Source organism: Hyperoodon ampullatus (genome assembly GCF_949752795.1).
Source record: "Hyperoodon ampullatus genome assembly, chromosome: 3".
Taxonomy (NCBI): Eukaryota; Metazoa; Chordata; class Mammalia; order Artiodactyla; family Ziphiidae; genus Hyperoodon; species Hyperoodon ampullatus.
In genome coordinates, this window is record NC_136916.1 from 100,573,905 (window position 1) to 100,589,290 (window position 15,386).

A 15,386-nucleotide genomic window follows, 5' to 3' on the forward strand; every position below is an offset into this window, starting at 1 on the left:
CTTCTCTAGAGGTTTGTAACTCCTTGGGTATGTCCTAAAGGTTCCAAGATTCATTTTGCCTGCAGATACTGTTCTGTTGGATATAAACAAGCCCCGGGTATAAACCTCCTGAGAATTAATGGGACCATCCAGTATAGACATACCCAAACTTCCTCTCTAGGAAGTGATCCAAGCCTAATGTACATTGTACACAGGACCTAAGATCATTTTCTACCCTCTGATGTTCTCTGTATCTCCCAAAGCAGAACAATGTTGGTGATAGCATCTAGAGAAGTGAGTGTTGACATCATTATGTCTAATTCTCTGTGATTTGGAATTTTTTATTAGCATTTTTACAGAGGATGTATTGACCTAAGCCCACTTAATTATCTAAAGCCTCAGCCTATGGGTAATAAATAAGATTAATATAGTATTTAAGGTAAGTGGCACTGGGCAGACTCTCCATTGATTGTGGAGTGTGTTAAGGTTTTGTCTTTCATGTCCACATAAGAAAAAAGGAAAGCTTAAGGGAAAGGACTCATTAAAAGTCCTTTGTCTAAAAACCTAGGGAAGTTTGACATCGTGTTCTTCCTGACCTCTGAGTGATCACTACTATGGCCAGGACTAATGTTTTTAACATCGCAGCTTGAACATGGCCCAATATTTTAAATTACATCCATAGATTAAGCCTTCTTATAAATATCCTGGTTCCGATGCCTTACATTATTGGATATATTTCTGCTTCCTTTGCTATCATAGACCCTAGACCTAAATAATGAAAGCTCTTTATAGTTCATCCAAAGCTCACTGACTCTGACATGTGGTATTCACATTTTGTGAGTAATTTCCAGGGTACTTCCTATTTTTCTGCTGAGTTGTATGCCAAGATAACTTTTGGAAGGTATAGCAGCATGGGTAATTGGCAATTATCCAGGTTTGTGTTAGATACATTATGGAGGTGTTTCTGTAAATGAGGAATCCATGCAAACAGGTAAATTTCTTTATCTAATAATAATTCTCATTGGGGTTGTTCCCTTAATTTATCTCCCTTTCTCCTGTATTTACATGAAATTGCCTCAAATGATGCTTTCTTTTTTCTCTGAAAGAGCCCATCAATAGATATCCAAAGACAACCATAATTAGGTAAGCTGGCCAATTAAATAAGGAAACACAATATCTTGTTAGCAATTGGCATCAATTGTTGGGTGACATTTTGATAAACTGCTTCAATATAGCGTATAGCATTTTGGTGCCTTTTCACTTCTTAAAAGGTCATGGTCTCTGAAAAGTAACATTGAAATAGCTTATATTTAAAGGGTATAGGAAAATTCAAATAAATAGCCTGTTCCACTTCTAGATCTTTCTTCTCACAATAAAATCCCTGACAGTCTATTTGTCTTTTCTTTATTTATTGTACTTTTTGAGGTTTCCATTACTATAAGGGGAAGACGATATATCTTTTTATCTCTAATCCAGATTTGCTATCACTTGAAGCCTCACTCTATTTTCAACAAAGAATTTAACAGGTGACTCACTTGGGAAGATTTGTGTGGTTACAAGTGGCTCCCTTCCTAAGAGAGAAATAGAAATATTTCTACACCAATACCCACTCGTGAGACTTATAGGAAACTTCTTCAAACCACTGTGAGGAGTGTGTATCACATTGCTCAAGGGTGGAAACCAGGGTCAACTCCACCAGGACTCCAGGTTAGTGTTTCTTACAATATGACCCCACAAACCATCTACCTTAAAACAGCACCTGAAGTGCTTTATCAAAAAGGCAGATACTTGAGTCAAAGTCCAGATCAACTGAATCAGAATCATTGAAGGTGGAGCTGAGGATACCTCATTTTACAAGATCTCCAGGTAATTCTTAAGTATACCTTTGAAAACCACAGCTCTGTGCCATAAACAGGTAATCTGACCATTGGGAGACTTTGAGCTCAATCCTGCCTCTCTTCCTTTACACATATTAAACTTCTCACATTCTCATCCAGCAGGAAATCACTTCTATTTCTAACTTTAAGATGAAAAAACAAGTTGCCTTTTTCCAAAATGACTCATCCTTGACTTTTTGTCCAGACTGATGCAAAGGATCTGTCCTGCACATTGTGGACTGCTTGTGGACATTTTGGGGATGTGTATAACATCATTTTATTAGCAGTGGATAATTTTTCTTTTCAATTGTCCTATGCAGTGTAGGAAGTGCCACATAAATTTCTTTTACAGCCTTGTTAGAAATGTCTGAGAGCTGCAGCAAATACAGGTCTGTGTGTGAGCAGAGTGTGATCAGGGCTTTGCTGAGCATGAATTGGTTGAATCAGCCAGTGGTCCCATCATTCAGTCAGTGGGCCACAATCACAAGAGTTCAGGTGACATAACTGCTCTTTCAAAAAAATAAAGCTGTACTTATTTTATCCTTTACCCACTACATAATAAATTTTATTGATTGTAAATAAGTATTTGATATTTAGTTCAACAAATTTTGTAGTTTAAAAGTTCCAAAAAGCAATCATCCCACAACAAAATAGCTGAAAATACATTGTAGGTTAGGCAAATTGCAGGAGGTTAACAAGGCCGGAACATATTCATATCAAGTCTCCTCATTCCTAAATGCACCTGCCCTGGAGGTCAAGGCTCAAAAAGCCAGTAAGACCCCAATACATTCCAGGCCCAGGTAATGGTCACCTCACACATCTTATGAAAGAGTCCTCATTCAGCTTTGAGAAAGGAAATGAGGCATATCCTTCTACCCTCAGATCATACCCATCAGCCTGTATAATTTAAAAGGAAGAATACTTAGTGAGCTTCAGCTATAAACTATTGCCCTACTGCCTAGAATATATTCTTTGGGGTCCTAACTCCTAGTGTCCCTCCTTCCCATGCTCCACTAGCTCTGAGACACTGGATGTCTTATCAACCTACAATGGGAGAATTCATCTTTTCTTTGACTGATTCTTCAGGTTCAGGGTCCTGTGCCTAACTGGCTTATTTGTGCCAATTTATATTTTGTGATTTTCCTCATATGCTTTGGATCTCCTGAAAAAGACTATGCTTCCTGCTTGTCCCTTTCTGAGGCATGGAAAGCTAGACTCAATACTCAGCCATGCCACTGGCCTTTCCCATTCTTATATGTCTGTGTTCCTCCTTTTCTTGAGCACCTGCTTTCTGTAGATAACATTTGCCCAGTTCTCTTAATCAAGTGACTCCTGGATCTGGTCCTTCCAGATCTACATAGCCAGTCATGACTTTGTACTGTCAGTGAAAGTAAAGAACTACTGACTGTATAAAAATATAACCCCAGTTCCCAACTCCCTTTAATGATTCTTCACTGAATTCCATAAAGCCCAAGAAGAATTAAGAGATTGTAGTCCATCTTGGAGTTGGGTAGAGAAATTAATATGTATGGAGTACCAGCTGAGAGCTGAACATGTGATCTTCCTTATGGTAAGAAAATGCTTCTTGGGGATGGGAAAAGGAAAATTGAGCACACACAGCAGTAAAACCTAGAAAAAGTGATAAAAGTTACTTTAAGAACAAAAGTATGAGAGCATATCATTATTAAGAAACACTGGGCATAAGAAGGTGAAATATGAAAATAGTCAAGAGACTAAAAAATAATTCAATATTAAAAAATAATGCTTTGGAGGAAAGTTTAGAAATCAGATTCAGAAACTGAAAAGTTCACCCTTTAATACAATGAACATAATGATCATGTCTCTTGTGTTTATTACTCTATCCTCTTCTTAACATGTTTTTTGGCACTTGATAGGAACGCCAAAATATTTCTTAAATGAATGAATGAAATAATTTCTCGATCAGCAAAGTAAACTGCATTATACAGTGAAAATATGTACAGTGACATTGGTGCACTCACTAACATTTAAAAAAGTGACCTGAATGCCAGTGTCCAAAATAAACGTGGGTTTAGAAAATACATTTTGCTAGTTGATATTATTCCAATAAAGGTTGAAATCTCAGTCATCTATCTGCCTATTTTCTTCTAAAACTATTAAAAGCTTTACTGTTTCTTAATGCATTATTCTTAATGCATTAATTTACTATTTCTTTGCATGGTTATTTTTCACATTATTTAGAGAAAATCTGTCTTCTTGCTAAAAATTTTTGCACTGTATATACAGTATTACTTATTGCTTGGATAATGCCCTATTAATTTCAATGGATTCCTTTTGACATAAAAATGGATTTGCACTGAAGGGCAAACACTACCTCCATATGTATCCAGGCTGCATTACAATTGAATCCATCACATTATACATTTATAGGTGTCTACCCCTGTTACACTGCTAAAATGGCCTGCCATAAAAAATGGCCATGTGAAAAGCTGGTTTAAATTTTATGCATTTTTACTTGCAAAGTATCTGGATAGATGAACAGAAGCCTCCAAGATGAAATCTTTTCCAACATGAATATGCTAACATGACTAACATGACTCCCTGGAAGCAACACCTCAGCACTTCGTCCAGTGTCTTTTCTTTAGATTCCAATGACAGATTTGTTTTAGGGTCAGCATGTTGGAAAGCAGTAAGAATTTATTTTTTCAAGCTCACAGTGGTAAATGGCACATTGAGAGAGGAAAATGTAATCTCTTCTGTTTTCTTTGGCACAACTGATGCTAGTAAATGAGGGCCCCTATATGGAAATCAAAAGCCCTATTTAGCATGTAGGACCTTTTGGATTATATCTTTAGAAATAACTGCTTGGTATACCTATCAAAGTTTTAAGACAATTAAAATGTCTTCCTTTTCCTTATTAAGCATGGAAAACCATGCCTACAAAGCTGACTGAAGGTATGGAGGCAAAACATGATTCTCAGGGACCAGCATAGAAACCAGACTTAGTAAGTCTTTCTATTTGGGGTGCTTCTAAAAAGTGAGGGTCAAGAGTTTAGGAGAACATCAATTTTGTGGGGTTTCATCAAGTTTCCTTATTTTTCCATAAGTTAGAACTCTCAAACGGAGGTAAGTATATTATAGCAAATAATAACATACTAGTAGGAGGAAAAATAAAACACTAGATCTCTATCTATGACTTAAACAAGAAAAATTGTTGGCTCATGGCTTGAGATTTTACTTCTCACATAATAAAAACAAAATAGAACAGGAAATGACAATAACACCACCAGATTGGAATCAGAACATTTGGGTTTACGATCCAGTTCTGTCCTTTCTAGATATGTGATTTCAAAAAGTCATCGGGCTTCTATTATATGCTGTATATATAAAATGAGGATTTTCCATAAGAACTTGCTCCACATATTTTTAAAAATTAAGGCCAGCATTTAAAAATCAGTTTTTGCATAAAAACATACTTATGGTCTCAGTTGCTTTATATGTAAAACGGGGATAAAAATAATCTACTACTTTGTGTCCTTTATGTAGTGTGAATAATATATGGTTATATACTTTGGAAACTTGAAATTAGTATTATTTACCACTTATTAAACTCATATTATTCTTGACTTTAGTAGCTTCTTTTGTCTCTTCTAATTTTTTTTAGTTCTTTTTCTTCTTATGATCTCAGGAATTAACCACAATATTTCATACTTGATGCTTTGAAGACTACAGCTTTAGTTAGGCTTGGCCCATGAATTCTGACTCATAACTTTTTCCATTCAAATTATTAAAAGATGACTTTATTTATCATAATGTATGAATGGAATATAAATGAGGCTCAGTGTACATCAGCTCCCTTATATGAATACACATAGGTCTAGTACATGTACAAGGGGACATGAAGTGAATTTTGAGATGGTAAAGATGAGGGTACTGTTCAGTTTCTTTTTTCTTCCCTTCCATCAATAAAATCTATTGAAACACACAAGATGAAGAAATAATACATATTGATGCAGATTGAACTGGCAAATTGTGTTTTTAAATATAGGGTGCATATTACTCTTTTGTCCCTCAATATGTTAATATATATATATATATATATATATATATATATATATATATATATATATATATATATATATATATTTTTTTTTTTTTTTTGCGGCACGCGGGCCTCTCACTGTTGTGGACTCTCCCGTCGCGGAGCACAGGCCCCAGACACACAGGCTCAGCGGCCATGGCTCACGGGCCCAGCCACTCCGCGGCATGTGGGATCCTCCCAGACCGGGGTGCGAACCCGTGTCCCCTGCATCGGCAGGCGGACTCTCAACCACTGCGCCACCAGGGAAGCCCTAAAATATATTTTATAAAATTGTATTGTAACCCTCAAATCAGTCTGATCTTTTTAAAAAAGGTTTTTTTTTTTTTTTTACAGAAGTTAGTGGATCAAAGATAAATTTAAAAATTAGCCGTACCTTGAGTTACAAAGGATTTGTAGAACTCTTTCTGTAGCTGGGAGTTTGAGAACCAACTATTAATCATGTTATAACTTCAAAAGATATAAATGCGTACCAAGCAGAAAGAATTCAGTTCAGGTCTGCTGGCCCAAATACAATGGGCTGAATACAAAGTCCTGAGATTTCTTAGATGCATAATGTACTTACAAATGGTCCATGCTATGCTAATAAAACTATTGTGACTTGGAGCTTTTGCAGTAGAAACTGACAGATGAGGCTGGGTTAAGTACTTTTCCAGACAAGCTACTACAGTAAATCATTAAGGCACACAAACAGTCATCCTTCATCAACGTGCAATTTGTTTCATAGCAATTGCAAATCGAAAACAATGTAAACAAACAAATCGACAACTAATGAACATCCCCCCACGGCTCACTGTAAATAGATCTACAACTTTAGAAGAACACTTTATCCAACACATTGTCAACTCATTGTAAACACATCTACAACTCATAAACAACTCATTACCCAGTCTGTTGTCACCTCATTGCAATTAAAGTTGAATGTTAACTGTACTGTATGTTCCTGCTCTGAATCAGATTATACCCTAAGAAGAAAATGCTAAGGAGAGCCCGTTCCGAAATGAGAAGGATTTTATTTTACTTTTCTCCCACATCAGCTTTACTTCTAAAATTACTTGACCAGGCTCACATAGAAATTAAACTGTATTTTTAGCCTTTCCTCAGGTATCCCACATTTTCCATTTGCATAGAGAAGGCAGTGGTTTCTTAGCACAAGTTTCTTTCATAGAGGAAAAGTAAATGTGTAAAGTATTCCCCAAGCAGTAGTAAAACTCACAGCTTTTACTGTAATTGCTTTGTGTGAACTGCATTTTGGTATCCCTACCTGGTATATAATCTTTTGGTTGGGGCCAGTTTTTCTTACAATCTACAGGATGAATATTTTTGGAAAGCAAACATGAACTTATGAATGTCAACACAATTCTCCTGTAATGTTAATTTTACCTAAGGATTTAAGTGGATTTATTCACCATTCTGATTTACATAATCCTTATATCACATAGTGTGTATTGCCAGATTATATGTGTGTGCTTATGTATAATATGTAGGCAGATATGTATGCAACACATAAGTAGACTTGGCGTTATTTGACCCGTTATACAAAGGGTGAGTTTTTGTGATGAGGGTACAGTTTTATAGTAAATTTTTTTTCTGATTCAGACTAAGCTTCAGCTTTCTTGGTTAATCTGTGTGGAAGACAGAAGGATTTGAATTGGAATTCTACTAAATGAAAATGATTTACAGGTTCAAGGTACAATCCCATATACCAAACTATATTTATAATTTAATATGCTTATGAGCATCATACTCATACCAGTCAACAGAAAAGGGCCATGCTATGGTGAAAGAACAACCAACAACGAAGGGGTCTTGGTTCTCTGGCCAATTCTGCTTCTAAAGAAATAAGATATTCCTTAAAGTTGTATTCCAAAGGGTGAGTCACAGCTTCCTTCCTAGGAAAAATCTCTAAAGTTCTTTCCAACTCTAAATTTTATTCTGAATATTTTAAGCATGCATGGTATAGCTAGCACTGAGGTGCTTTAGAAAACATATAAGAAATTATTTTTATCTTATGAAATAGAAGGATGCATTAAAGTTTAGCAGTCAGATAACAATCTGAATACAGTTCTGTCACCTCCTAGCTGTATAATGTGTCCTCTCTGAGCCTTAGTTTCTATATTTATAAAATGAGTATGTGGAATTATTGTGAGAATTAAAGATTCAAATACTTGTCAGGTATCTAGTGCAATGCTTAGTGCTGAACAAGTGTTCAGTGGACAGTAGTAATGATGATGATGATGATAATCAAACTAGTTTATAATCTCTCTCTAGAGAAAATCCAGACCAATAAAAAATTAATTCATTCATCCCTATAACCTCTTGCATATTCTCTTGCCATTATAGAGAGACCATAACATTATACATTATTCACATTAATGTTTCTTGGGAAAATACTTTTGGGGAGGGCCATGGATTTTCTATTTCCTTCTTTTCTATTTCCTTTTTCTGTGACATATTCTATCATGAAGGCACCGTAAGTATTGAAGTATGAGCGCCAGATTTAAATACTATTAAAAATAAGGATGATATTTTTACTGCAAAAGAGTCTTTTGAAATTTTTCTCTTGTATTGTATTAATTTAATATACTAAATTATTATAAATAGAGGTATCTTGTTAAAGTAAAGATCAGTGCACTATGAACTGAGAAAGTGTAGGTTTTAGTCTTAGTTCTGCCCATAAGCAAGATATTGAGCTTAAGCAACTCCCTTAACTCATCTAGATGAAATCAAGTATTTGATTCCCCAGTTGTCTCTCCCATTTCCCACTCCAAATTCCTTCCAGATCATTTATTCATTCAACAAATATGTGTTGATCACTTCCATGTGCTAGGGACTCTTCTAAGTACTGGGGATCCATTATGAGCAAGACGGACAAGTCCCTGTCCTCAAGGAGCTGACGTTTTAGTGGATGAGACAAAGTGAGTAAGTAAGCAAGTTAGGGCAATATCAAGTAAAATTGTGGTAAAAAATGAAGCAGGTAAGAGGCTTGAGAGTAATGGCAAGTCATACTCTTTAGATAGAATGGTGAGAGAAGTCCTCTCTAATGATGCCATTTGACTACAGACCTGAATTAAGTGAGAAAGAAGTCATGCATTTTTATAGGAGACTCAATAGTAATAGAATACAAGGATTAAAATGTTATATCTTTCTGTTTCTGTCTTAAGGCTAGCAGAACCCATTCCCACCATTCTTCACAGCCTCTGTCGTTTAAGGTGCAGGAAATATGTTTCTCTCTTCTACCCCACCACACACGAATTTATCATCCCCATCCCCTGTCTTCTTCTGATATCAGATATCAAGATTTTGTACATTTTTCATAGGTTTAACTTTCAATTCCCATGGCTGCAAATCAAAGTATTATTTATAAAAAGTGAATATGTTAGAATGAACACAAAGAGGCCAACCATTTGAGATACAGAGTTACAGGAGATGAAGTCAGGGACTTAGCAGAGTTGGATCATGTAGGATGTTCCAGGCCAGCATAAAGGCTCTGGGTTTTGTTCTGATCAAGATAAGATTCTGCTGTCACTCTGTGCTGGATAGACTCTAACAGGGCAAAAGTAGAGAAGAGAGACCAGCCAAGAGCTTCTTACAATAATCTAAGCAAGAGATGATGGAGGCTTGGACGAGTATAGTAGCAATGGGGGTAGTGAGAAGTAGTTGGATTTGTGACTTTTGAAGATCTAGGACTCAGGACTTGTAGATGGGTTGGCTAAAGGTGCAGAAGGTGAGATGAAAAGAGAATTCAGTGTCCTGCAGAACTGATTGTGCTTGACCAGTTATGAGTTGAAAGACCTTAGGCAAGTCAGTTCATCTCTCTGACCCTCAGAGTTCCCTCATCAAATTGTTATGAAGATTAAATGGATTGGATGGCACATAATCACCCCCCTCCATAAATATTAGCTTCTATCTCCTCATCCTTCCTTTACAGTCCAAACATGCTAGAAATAGTTCTGAGATTATGACACAGATCATTTTATCTTGTGATTGTTCTTAATGATACATAGAAAAGATTTTAAAAATAAATTCTGAGACAGATAATGAAAATAATAATGTCATAAAAAATTAAAAGGTATTATTAGACACTCCAGATAAATGTTAGAAACCACTTTTCTTGACCAAAATCTATGGATTCCCAGTAGAAGTAGCTACAACTTACAGGTATGAGTCAGCAAAGAGGCTTCCCAGTAGAGCTGGCTATTGGCTTTCCTGAGACCTGATGCCTTCTGGAAAAATTGGGCCTGGCTTCAAAATGGCTGTCAGCTTCCTCTGAAGTCACAGGCAAGGCAAATGTCTTACTTCCTTGGGATATTCTGACCTAATCAAGTACTCAATTTTTGCCCCCAAAGATTTCTATCCATGAGAATGTTAACCATTGACACATTCTCAGGTTATCTGGTGCTCAGATCAACTATGAAGAGAAAGTCACCATTGCAAGATGCTTTCTAGACAGGTAAAACACTTGTGGCCACAGACTGCATTTCTAACCCTCAGAATGATATGTTCATGAAAGTGAACAGAGGAGAGATGGGAAAACAGAATAACATGATGATAATAGCCAGTGTTTATTGAGCACCCTCTATATCCCAAACACCTTACACTTAATAGCTCATTTGCACAGGTCCTCTGTGAAATACGTACTATCCTTATAATTTCTACTCCATAAGTAAACTGAGAGATGGAGAGGCTAATTTTTTTTTTAAATGCAGCTAAGCAGTGGTCAAGCCAGGATTTGAACCCAGGTCATCTGGCATCCGAGGCTGCACTTTGAAGCATTTTTCAATACTGCTTCTATCATCATGTTCAGAAAAATAAATCAAAGAACAAAGTATCAACTTATACTAAGCCATTAAAAACATTTCTCTGTGTTAGGAACAGCATTTCATTAATACTAATATGATGAGAGAAGGTGAGCTGAGAGGTAAATGAAGATCTGAAAGCTTATTTACACTCCAGATCTGTGTCTGATAATCTTTACCATTTAAACGACCCAAATCCCTAATGCTGCAGTATAAGCCACGTTGTTTTAGATTTCTCTGAGACAGTCTTTAAGTCAGCTGTTCTCCCCATTGCCCACCAGGTCAGAGCTTCTGGGTGGCCTTCAAAGGAAAAGTCAACTAGAATAGACTGAAGAGTTTATGAAATAAAAAGAAAGGATGACAAGAGCTCAGCAGGGAAATAATATTATACCTTCCATGTGAAAATTACCAGAAAAAATATGTTCATTCTTACCTCTCAACTCTCTTTTTCCTCCACTCATTCTTTGTCCTATACACCCAGATTCTTCTTGAAGCCTATCACATTTCCAGATGAAAATATGTGCTCAAAATGTGCTAATATTTTACATGTGTATAAAACAGATGTATGCACATTACACTATAGGTACTAGGCATTTAAGACACATAGTTGCTAATATTTGTATCCTAAGCTTTAATTCAACCAGGATACTACATAGCACGTTGCTCCGTGTCACATGTGCTTCAAAGTAAACAGGGTTGGTGATGATTTAGAACCTCTATAAAAGTAAACATAAATGATTTTAACAAATGTTCTGCTTTATTTTTTCTTTCTGGTTAATTTTTTATTTTTTAAGATCTAGGCTTCTCAATGATATGCATTTTTCCAGTGAATCATGTTACTTACAAAATTTACTGTTGACCTGTAGTTTGATGCTTACAATATTATTAGTATCTAAAATCATATGCATTCCTGGAAACAATAGGAAAGGACCCTTTTCATAAATTCAAGTAAACCTTGCACTGCCAATATAGAGCTCACCAAAGCTATCAAAAATTCAGGGTATTATTGTACTTAAAACAAGTGAATTCTACCAACCTCCACACCATCTGTTACTTTTTTCATCACTTTTCCATAATGCATCCTCTTCACTACTTCTGAACTTCTCTTATTCTTCTGCTTCTTTTAAGTCATGTCAGAATTTGCCTATTTTGGCACTCAATGGAGACTATCTTAGAACTTTCTTCTAAGTCTTGGCTGACTTCAGGCTAAATTCCAGATAACTAGGTGGGTTTGAAATATGTATGTAGAGAAATTTTATATGAAACATCTGTTGTACAAATGGAGATGATTTTTAACAAACCCTAGTCTTTGTTTGATCTAAATAGATTTTGTTTTCATTTTGACTTCCTACATAAGATCATAGCTCTATGGTCTTCTACTACCCCTTCCCTCAAAACTGGAAAAAAAAAAAATTCATTGCTAGGTACTGTGTTTAAATATCTACCCACAGTGTTTTTTATGCTATTCACAGAAAACTTGGAAAATGTAAAGAACATAATATATTAAAAATCACTGATACTAAATTTCCTTTGAAGACATAAAATGTCTTATGTGTTAGATATTTAGACTATTTTCTATGTTTTACTGTTATAAACTAAACAGAAGTGAATATTCTTGAACACAAGTAGTTGTTAATTGGGATTTAAAAAATATATATCTTCAGCCATTTGTCATCAAATTTCTATACTCATAGGGATTTTTCAGAAGGCAGGGATTTCTCAGAAGTCAGCTGAACTACACATTCAAAGATCTTAGAATTTAGCTCTTTGTTCTTATAGTCTTGTTATCTAAAATGTCTAAAGAAGTTTTTTTTTTTTTCGGTACGCAGGCCTCTCACTGTTGTGGCCTCTCCCGTTGCGGAGCACAGGCTCCGGACGCGCAGGCTCAGCGGCCATGGCTCACGGGCCCAGCTGCTCCGCGGCATGTGGGATCTTCCCAGACTGGGGCACGAACCCGCATCCCCTGCATCGGCAGGCGGACTCTCAACCACTGCGCCACAAGGGAAGCCCTAAAGAAGTTTTAAAATCACATATTGCAATAAGTGCTAGCTATAAAATGTTTATAAAATATGTTTTAATTAACTTTTCAAATCTGCTTATTAATTTTACAAAGAAGGGACTACTAATGGAACACTTCATAAATTAAACATCCTTATGTACTTAGCATGGAAAATGTCTATGAGAATCTCGCAGGAAAATTGCAGTTTTTCTATTGTACTTTAGCTATCATAGATGTTGAAAATGACTATCAAACACACCTTATAAAAATAAATATGTTACTTATTTACAATTTTGTTGACTTTTTTAATACATAGTTTTTTGAGTCACCAATTATTTTAATTCTAATTTTCACAAAGAAATTACAAAAATTTCTTAACCATGGAAGAGTTCGGACTCTGAATGAGATGTTTCAACTGTCGGATTTGTGACCTATGTAGTCAGTGAGTGATGGATTAGGAGCAAAAGGGTTAAGCCATGTGTGTGCTGCTACTCTTTAGCCAAGAAGTAAGTTCAGGACACCATAGTTCAGATAGGTCAAAGCCTAGTAAAGACAAAGATCAGGGAAACGAAGGGTTCAGAGAGCTGGGGTCCTGGAGAATTTCAAGGAAGCAAGGTCTAAGAACCTCTACTGGAGCTAGGGGCCAGGCTATTGTGCCAGTCCTGGCCCAGAACAGAGACTAATGTTGTAATCCTGAACCACTCTCTCTAGGGTGGTGTTTTCTGTCACTGAATAGGCTGGAACTGGTCATGGGGAAAAGATGAAGGGCCTCTTTTCTTGAATTTCCATGGCTTAGTTAATTAGAACCAATAGGGCACAAGATTCAGAAGCCTACAAGAGAACATTAAAACCAGTGGAACAATCTAGCCTCCGTTGTTAGGAGGGTTTGGAAACAGATTAGACTAGAGGACAGAGAATCCACTAGACCTTGACCCAAATGAACCTCGGCCTCCTGGCTACAGTCCACTAGCACACACGCAGCTTAAAATAGTCAACAACAGAGTTATCAGAATCAGGTCCTTCAACTGGAGTAAAGATGTGTGAGAGAATCATAAGAATCACCAATCACCAATGTGATATATTGTAGGAAAAGCACAGGCTCTAAGTCAGAACAGCCAGATGAAAATCTTACCCCTGTATTTATTAACTGTGGCATTAACTCATTGATCCAACTCTTTGAACTTTAATTTTCTCTTTCATAAAATACTAAGTAACAGCACTACCTCTTTGTAGTTTCTATCATGCATTAGGGACAATCTAAACAAAAGGTAAGACACATGGGATGTGCACAATAAGTAGAAGGTATTATTACCATCATTATTATTACTACTATTATTTAAAATTCTACAGAATAATAGATATTATTATAATATAGGGTGTTATAATAATACAATAAAGAGAAGCCTTAAGATTCTCAAATAACCAACAAAATCCAGTGGTATTTCTCCTTCCACTTTACCTTAGTTTGTCCAGTTAACCATTTTCTCCCAAAAGCTTAATAATTTTCACTCCATTCTGACACTTTCAAGGACCCAGTATAGTCAGGATTCATTTTGTCGTTTAAAAACAAGTCGTTAGAATTACATAGGTGAAATCTTATAATAATTATAAATGCCATTTACTAAGAACCTGCTTATTACCAGCACAGTGTGTTAGGTGAACTCCACATATTAGTTCTCATTTTATATTCACAAAACTCTACAAGGTAGGTATTATTATCCATTTTGTTGTTGTTGTTGAATGAGTAAGTGAAGTACTTTATCTATGGTTACCTAGCTGGCAGGAGGAGGAACTAGGAATTGACATATGTTTAAATGCAAGGATCTAAAATATGCACCTAGTGTTCATTTGAAGGCTTATTTAATCACAACTAAACATGTATTTATATAGTTTTCCCCTCTCTTTCACAGGTATGGAATTTCTTCTGATTTTTGAGCCTTCTGCAATTCCTAGGATGATTTAGGGGAAATTCATCAATTCCTTCAGTAGTCAGTCAGTGATTCTTTGTTCTGTGCCTACATTCATCAGGGACCTAGTAACTTGAGGGGCTTGTTGGCTCTTTTTATGTTGTTATGAACTAGAATGACTGTGATATGAATATGGGTTTGGAGGTCAGAAAAGAGGTCAGGACTAGGGATGCAGGTTTGTAGCTCACTGACACATAGAGTGCTCAATAAATATACTTGTGAAATCAGTTAGTTTATTAAGCCACAGAAATGGATGAGTTCATTTAAGAGTGACTTATATGGTGAGAAGAAATAAACAGAAACTGAGGAGCATGTAAAGATTAGTAGAGGAGGCCATAGGACATAGAAGTAGGAAAAAAACCGGGAAAGACTGACAACACTGGTCATAGAGGCCAAAGGAAGCATGATCTTCAAGAACTGAATGATTAATTTTTTCCAATTCTATTATAGCCAGGGCAATAATTGAAAAGCATCCAATGTGCTAACCACAGTGGTGAGGCTATTTTTTTTTTTTGGACTAATGGTATCAGAAACCATATTGCAATGTGTCTCAGAAATAAAGAAATGGTAACGTAAGTGAAGTAATAGACACTGTTCTTTCAAATACCTTATCTGTGAAGGTAAGTGGAGTGGGGATGCAGAAGGTAGAGGACATTTAAAGTTAGAAAGGAAGAAAAATATCAATAT